Source organism: Pseudorca crassidens, chromosome 6, assembly GCF_039906515.1.
Source record: "Pseudorca crassidens isolate mPseCra1 chromosome 6, mPseCra1.hap1, whole genome shotgun sequence".
Taxonomy (NCBI): Eukaryota; Metazoa; Chordata; class Mammalia; order Artiodactyla; family Delphinidae; genus Pseudorca; species Pseudorca crassidens.
This window is the reverse complement of record NC_090301.1, coordinates 126,501,514-126,509,928: the sequence shown is the minus strand read 5'-3', so window position 1 is coordinate 126,509,928 and position 8,415 is coordinate 126,501,514. Positions and strand designations below refer to the sequence as shown.

At 35.8% G+C, this 8,415-nt stretch overlaps 1 long non-coding RNA gene across 1 annotated transcript; it reads left to right on the top strand.

The window, feature by feature from the left end:
* Positions 1–5,931: 5,931 nt before the first annotated feature.
* On the top strand, positions 5,932–6,283 carry LOC137225930 (uncharacterized). Its single transcript, XR_010944095.1, has 2 exons — positions 5,932–6,018; positions 6,224–6,283. It is a non-coding gene; the product is annotated as an uncharacterized lncRNA (long non-coding RNA).
* The last annotated feature ends 2,132 nt before the right edge of the window (positions 6,284–8,415 follow it).

The window sequence follows — 8,415 nt, the reverse complement described above, 5'->3', positions numbered from 1 at the left end:
CTAAGAGTATCTGCTTTAACCAGATAATACAAAGTCGCTCTGCAAGGAGGTAAGTCCTTTCACATTCATATCTTCAGACCGTGAGCAACCTTGTTTTTCTATATCCTTCCAACACTTGGCATTTTCAGACTTTAAATTTTGCCAATATAATGCATGTGGTTTTTATTTGTATTTTCCTGTTCACTAGTGAAGTTGAACGTCTTTTCATGAGTTTATGGCCATTAGGGTTTTTTCTTCTTCTGTGAATTGCTTAACCATAGTCTTTGCTCATTTTTTTGTTTTGTTTTCCTTGTTTATTTTCTTGTTGTCTTTTTAATATTTTAGAATTTTTATTTATTTGCAAGGGTTCTGTGATTACAGTTTGATACTAATCCTTTTTGTTTCTATGTAGAGTGATCATATCATATGTCATGCCAGCTAGATAGTTTTGAGAGTGAGAATAGGGTATAAATAACAGTTACACTGAGGCCATAGATGTGCACCAGGACTGTCCCAGGCAGACCAGGACAGATGGTTATGCTGGTCAAATGCATTGCCTCTAACTGTATACTTCACTGTCTAATTCTAGCATGTGGCTCATACTTTCACCTTTTAGAATGTAATTTTTGTTCTTTTGTTTAGATTCTTTCCTTTTAATGAAGCCAGATTTCTTATTTTGATTTTCTTTATGGTTAATTTTGTGTCTTAATATAAGAAGTTCTTTTCTATTTCTATCAGTAGATCATAAGTGTATCTCCTGTCCTTTTTTCAAAAAATTTAAAATTGTTGCTCTTCACCTTTCAATTTTTAATCTACTTGGAATTAATTTTGTTAATAGTGAAAGTGAAAATGTGTTGCTGTTATTATTATTGCTATAATTTTGCCATTTGGAGAGCCCCAGCATCCTTTATTGAATAGTTCATCTTTCCCCCTCTGATCTCTAAATTGTGTAATTTTTCAAGTTCTGTTTCTGGGTTCTCTTTTCTGTTCATTGGTTAATTTTTCTATTCTTGAGCTAATATCCCATTCTATCTTAATTACCCTAGCTTTATAATAGCTTTGGTAATTGTTAGGACATGTATCTACATTTATTCTCCAAAATTATCCTGTCTCTTTATCATCCTATGCATTTTAAGATGAGCTTGTCATGGAACATATTGACACTTACCCCATACCCACACATTCACACATACACAAACAGACACACCCACACACAGACACCCACACACAAACATGATTTTTGCAATTTTATTGTATTTATAGATTGAAGTTTATAATATTTCATCTTCTAGCCATGAAAATGATCAATCTTTCCACTTAATCAGATCTTTATTTATATAAAGGCATGAAGGGGAGAATTTCTTTATGGGAAAAGGGACACATCTAACAGGAAATGCTGACAGGTACCAAATGCTAAAAGCCCAGTGGAATGGCCAGGTCCCTGCCCCACCATTCTGCAGAGAGAACTGTCAGCCCGAGTGGAAGAACTTGTTTAAGGAATAATAAAAGAAAAACATCCAGAACTGAAGGATCAAGTTGCTAGATTTAAAGAACTAGGTATTTATTAGGTAAAGTATTAGGTAAGATAGCATTGCTAATAGCACCATTGAAGGTTAGAAGACCGTGGAACAGTGCCTTCACATTTTTGTAAGAAATGGATTTCTCATCTGGAATTCTGTGCTCGGCCAAAGTGTGTGTGTGTGTGTGAAACATTTCTCCAAGGGGAAATATTTACATGTCTCACATAGATTGTAATCTTAAATCCTAAAACAACTTATTCTACTTTCTTTATTTAAAAAGAGAAAACAAGGTTCAGAAGTGCTAAGTGACTTGCCCAAGGCCTCCCCACTGGCAGGTGCCAGAGTCAGGATTCAAACCCATTCAGCGGGAGCTGAGCTGCTGGCACTGCACCGCACTCTCCCCTTCCATCTCCACCCTTTGTTCATGAGCGCTCTAACAAGAAGGCATCATTTTATTTGATTTCATCTGAGAAGATGTGTGAGAGCTACTCAGATTTTTCTCCCATCTGCATATTGTCTGCAAATGACAGCAAAAACTGCAAGTATTGATTTTGATGGTTACCAGTAAATTTTAGCCAGCAGGCAAATTCACAAATACAAAATAATGAGATGACTATATATATATGTTTTATATACATATATATATATACATATTGCAGTATTGTTATATATTTATAGATTGTTATTGCACTATGTAGTCTTTTGCAGTTTGCTTTTTTCTTTCAATATGATCATGGTGAGGTACATCCATGTTCATACGTGTAAATCTCATCTATGTAAATGCTATATAGTACTCCATTACGTAAGTATATCACAGTTTGTTTATCCATTTACCTCTTGGATGGAGATTTAGATGTGTCTAAAATAAAGATAATTTGGGTCATTTACAGTCTTAGAAAACTTACCTCCTTGTCATCCTTTTTCAAGAGGCTATCCAGAAGATGTGCCCCAAGAAGATAAGGCAGATAGTTTGAGAAAATGGAACACAGAGAATCGAGGAAATGAGGGATCCCATGCATGTGGAGAAGTGAAGGGAGTACCCAGAAATGGTGAGGGGAACTGTGCAGGAGCACAGAGGACTCCATGGAGATCACTCCAAGAGAAACAAACGAACTAATACATTTTTGGGTTCATTTGATATTGAAGAGCTTAAACTAGGGAAAGGCACATAGAAAACTAAAGAAACAGGGACTTATTAACTCCCATAAAAACAAAAAGTCATACAAGAAATAAAATGTAATCATTGTATACTCTTGAATCTGACGTGAAAAACGTTTATGTCCATTGTTATGATAATTCAAACCTCAGGTAATTATTTAAACAGAAAGTATGATGCAATCATAATGGCAGGCTGAGAGGGAGATGAGTCTGTGTAGGTGGGCAGGGAGAAGGTACAAAAGGCAGGAATTCAATCGGTAAAGCCTGAACGTGAAGGAACAGCAGCGTGGACCCACCGTGGGACGTGGGTGGGTACGTCCCACGTGGGAGCAGGTGCAGAGGCTGAAGCAGTGCCTTTGAGCAGCGGGCTCTTTGAGGTGAGAAGGAGTAAGGCAGGGCCCTGCTTACACATCTTTTTCATCCTGTGGTGCTAGTTAACTTTCAACCTCTGTACGTGCACTGTCTTGTTAAAACACAAAAACAAAAACACCCCTACAATGTAATCTTAACAAATTCCTCTTAAAAATCCATCTTCTTTAGGAAGTAGCCATTTACTCCTATTGAGCTTGTTCTGGCTTCTCACTGCTTTAATATCCAGGTGTCCAAGGTCTAGTAGGAGGTGTGGAGATATCCCTTAGTGGGTGTGGACTCCCCAGAATCTTCTGCTGTCCTGGGTGCCAAGCAGAGGTTCCTGCCACCTTTTTAAATTAGAACCATCTTTGCCATGGCAACCACTGTTAGATGATGTGGCTGAAGACTGAGGTACAGGCACGCCTGAAGGCGATGTGATTTGTGTTCAGTTACGGTGAAATAGCTCTTGTCCAAATTAAAAGCCTTAGGTAATCTAATGTCTCTGCTCGTGATTCTTTGATTTTTTGAAGCTCTAACATGTTTTAAGTTCATGTTGTTCATTGTTAGCATATGGAAATACAATTAATTTTTATACTTTGACCCTGGATTATCCAGCCTTTCTGAACTCATTTACTAGTTCTGATAGTTTTTTAGTGGATTCTTTAAGATTTTCTGTATATAAGATTATGTCATTTGTGAATAAAGATAGTTTTACTTTTTGCTTTCCAGTATGGATGTCTTTTATCTTTTTTCTTGCTTAACTGCCCTGACTTGAATCTCCATACACTATGGAATAGAAGTGATGAGAGCAGACATCTTTATCTTGGCGTTGATTTTAAGGGGGAAAGAATTCAGTTTTAAACCAATAAGTATGATGTTACCTGTAGGTTTTTGGAGATATCCATTATAAGGTTAAAGAAGTTTCCTTCTAGTACCAGTTTGCTGAATGTTTTTATCATGAAAAGGTGTAGGATTTTGTCATATGCCTTTTTTGGCTAGTCTGGAGATGATTGTGAGGTTTTTGTCCTATAATTTATATATAAGGTATACTATAATACATTGATGTTTGGATGTTAAACCAACCTTGTATTCCTGGAAAAATCCCACTTGGTCACCATGGATTGCTTTTTATATGTAGTTGCATTTGATTTACTAATTGAAGAATTTCTTGAGGATATTTGGGTCTATATTCATAAGGATTTTGATCTGTAGTTTTATCTTATTGTGATATCTTTGTCTGGTTTTTGGTATCAGCCTAACACTAGCCTCACAGCATTAGTTTGTATGTATTACCTTCTCTAATATTTTGTAGAAGAGTGTCTGAAGGCTTGGTTTTAATGATACTTTTGTTAGGATTCTTCAGTGAGGCCATATAGGCCTGTGACTTTCTTTCTAGGACATTTTAAAATATATGAATTCAATTTCTTTACTTATTATAGGCTTATTTACATTTTTAAACTTGTTCTTGAGTGAGATTTGATAGTTTATTGTCTTCCTAGGAATTTGTAAATTTGATCTAAGTTTTCTATGTTGCTGTATAATTGCTCATAGTCCTTTTTACTTTAAAATTTTTTTAAATTTATTACTTTTTTATATCAATCACAACCTTGATTTAACATTTTGTTAGTTTTAGTATTACCACAAATGCTTTTTCTCAGATTATGAACATTTCTTCTTTTAATAAATGCATTAAGATGAATCTCTAAACTATTGTTTTTTTCTGTGGGTAAGATTTATTTTTCAGATTTTTTTGTTCATATAAATAACCAAAAAACACAGCAAAGTGATTTAGTTATATTATAACCAGGTCAGAATTTATTTTATTATTTATTTTTTTTAACATCTTTATTGGAGTATAATTGCTTTACAATTGTGTGTTAGTTTCTGCTTTATAACGAAGTGAATCAGTTATACATATACATATGTTCCCATATCTCTTCCCTCTTGTGTCTCCCTCCCTCCCACCCTCCCTATTCCACCCCTCTAGGTGGTCACAAACCACCAAGCTGATCTCCCTCTGCCATGCGGCTGCTTCCCACTAGCTATCTATTTTATGTTTGGTAGTGTATATATGTCCATGCCACTCTCTCACTTTGTCCCAGCTTACCCTTCCCCCTCCCCATATCTTCAAGTCCATTCTCTAGTAGGTCTGTGTCTTTATTCCAGTCTTACCCCTAGGTTCTTCATGACCTTTTTTTTTTCTTAGATTCCATATATATGTGTTAGCATATGCTATTTGTTTTTCTCTTTCTGACTTACTTCACTCTGTATGACAGACTCTAGGTCCATCCACCTCACTACAAATAACTCAATTTCGTTTCTTTTTATGGCTGAGTAATATTCCATTTTATATATGTGCCACATCTTCTTTATCCACTCATCTGTTGATGGACACTTAGGTTGCTTCCATGTTGTCTGTATGCATGTGTCTCAGTACTTGCATTGACTGGTTGAGACGAATAACAGGGCTCACATATGACAACACCAAGGTACCCTATCACATCGAGCTTTGCCTGTGGCAGAATGTTGGTTGGGATTTTCCCTTTTGGACTACCCTTGTTGAACCTGTGCACCTCAGATTGGGACTTGAAACCACGTGACCGAGACTCAAACCCGGCCAAAACTTAGGTTGGGACTTGAACCCACATGGCCAGGAATTGAACCTGGCCAAAACCCACGGTCTTCCAACTGAGATCACATACCTGGCTTCAGGACTTAATGAAGTTCAGGTTCTTTTGGTTTTTTTTAGAAGTAGTGGATTTACTTTACTTTATTTTTTTAACATCTTTATTGGAGTATAATTGCTTTACAATGGTGTGTTAGTTTCTGCTGTATAACAAAGTGAATCAGTTATACATATACATATATTCCCATATCTCCTCCCTCTTGTCTCTCCTTCCCACCCTCCCTATCCCACTCCTCTAGGTGGTCACAAAGCACCGAGTTGATCAGAAGCTCAAGTTCTTGATGTCCCATCGCAGAAAGAATTCAGTGAGAGACAAAATGTTAGGTAAGAAGTGGATTTATTTAGAGAGAAACACACTCCACAGACAGAGTGTGGGCCATCTCAGAAGGTGAGAAAGGCCCAGAATTTAGATATTTATATTACATACAAATAAAAATTATAAAGTTAAAATTTACTGTCATAAATTCTATTTCTTTAAGATGTATGTCTGTAGATGTTTTTATTTGTTTTCATGCTTTTCCTACTACAGGAGATAATCTTCTAGCAAAACCTTAGCCATGAACATGAACACAAACAAAACAAAACAAAATTGTGTGTGCTTGCATTTTTTTCACCTATTATAAAGAATTAAGAGACAACCGGAGGGGGAAAATCAGGTACAGTAAGTCCCCTACATATGAACCTTCAAGTTGCAAACTTTCAAAGATGCAAACGTGCTTTCCATCAGTGTCAGGCATGAGTGAAATTGCAGCTTGACCTCTGTCTCCTATGGCTGACGACGCTTTGGCTCTACCATTGCCCATCTCCTCTCCCTCTTCCAGTCAGTAAAACTTGATGCCAGGCCCCGTATGCCAGCTGTTGTACTGTACTACCTTATTTTTCAAGGTACCGTACTGTAAGATTTAAAATGTTTTCTTTACTTTTTGTGTTTGTTTGTTTTTTATGTATTACTTATGTGAAAAGTATTATAAACCTATGACAGTACAGTACTATATAGCCAATTGTGTTAGTTGGGTACTTAGGCTAACTCTGTTGGGCTTATGAACAAACTGGACTTAACAAATGCACTCTCAGGAATGGAACTCGTTCATATCTAGGGGACTTACTATAATTGTCTCTATTCTGAAAGTAGATAATACAGTCTGACTGAAAAGTTGATGTAATTTAATGGTAAATTTGAATTTTCATTGTGTATCTGATATTCAAGGAGTTCTAGTCATAGTTTATACAATGTTTTTAGTGTATTAGGTTATTTAAACCATTGCTGTATTGCTGAAAAAATACATATTGACATTTGGAAATCAAAACCATATTTTACGTTCATTTAGGTGGTTTATTGTTTTAAAGAACTCTGTTGAATTCCGTCATAAATCACATCAATATTTTGAAATCCAAATTATTTCTCCCTAATTTATCTTAAATTTGGAAACTTGAGCTCTTATAAAATTCTTATAAGGTGAGTGCTAACTCTAGAACTTCCTTCCTCCATGTTGTCCTATAAGCTATGATTTGTATTACTGTCGTATGCAACACTGTAATTTTTTTATATTAATCAAGTAATAAATAGTATCCGTTAGCTGCTGTATACATTTTTTGTTGCTCTTCTAAAATTGGATTTGTATCTTGTATTTCAGGAAGGAAGAGCCAGAGTAGTATAATTAGCATAGGTTTAGGGGGAAATTATATTTATTTAAGCCATATTTAATTTTATTGATATGTTTCAAAATATGCAGAAAAGATCTTTTGAAAATTTAATCAGATTGTATCCTCAACTTCTAAATGTAGCTCATAATTTAAGAATTAGTATTAGAAGTCAGAATGAGGCCTCCATAAATTTCACTGAATTCCCTTTCATATACCCAGTTACCCAAGGGAAAGCAGAAAGAGGTAATTTAAAGGGCAGTTTGGGAATATGGGAAAGATTTACAATTAAGAAATCCAAATGTCAAGAGATGGTTTAGACTAGGTTAATACATCAACTTAAAGGCATTTGCTGACCCAGGTGAGGAACAGAAATATGTGAAAGGAGCAATTAACACTTGCATCTTATTATTTTTTTAACATCTTTATTATATAATTGCTTTACAATGTTGTGTTAGTTTCTGCTGTATAACAAAGTGAATCAGCTATACTAATAATATATCCCCATATCTCCTCCCTTTTGCGTCTCCCTCCCACCCTCCTTATCCCACTCCTCTTGGTGGTCACAAAGCACTGAGCTGATCTCCCTGTGCTATGCGGCTGCTTCCCACTAGCTATCTATTTTACATTTGGTAGTGTATATATGTCCATGCAACTCTCTCACTTCATCTGAGCTTGCACTTTCCCCTCCCTGCATCCTCAAATCCATTCTCTACGTCTGCATCCTTATTCCTGTCCTGTGCAGAGGTTCTTCAGAACCATTTTTTTTTCAATTCCGTATATATGTGTTAGCATACAGTATTTATTTTTCTATTTCTCACTTCACTTTGTATGACAGTCTCTAGGCCCATCTAACTTACTAAAAATAACTCAATATCATTTCTTTTTATGGCTGATAATATTCACTGTATATATGTGCCACATCTTCTTTATCCATTCTTCTGTCAATGGTCGCATAGATTGCTTCCATGTCCTGGCTATTGTAAATAGAGCTGAAATGAACATTGTGGTACATGACTCTTTTTGAATTATGGTTTTCTCAGGGTATATGATCAGCAGTGGGATTGCTGGGTCATATGG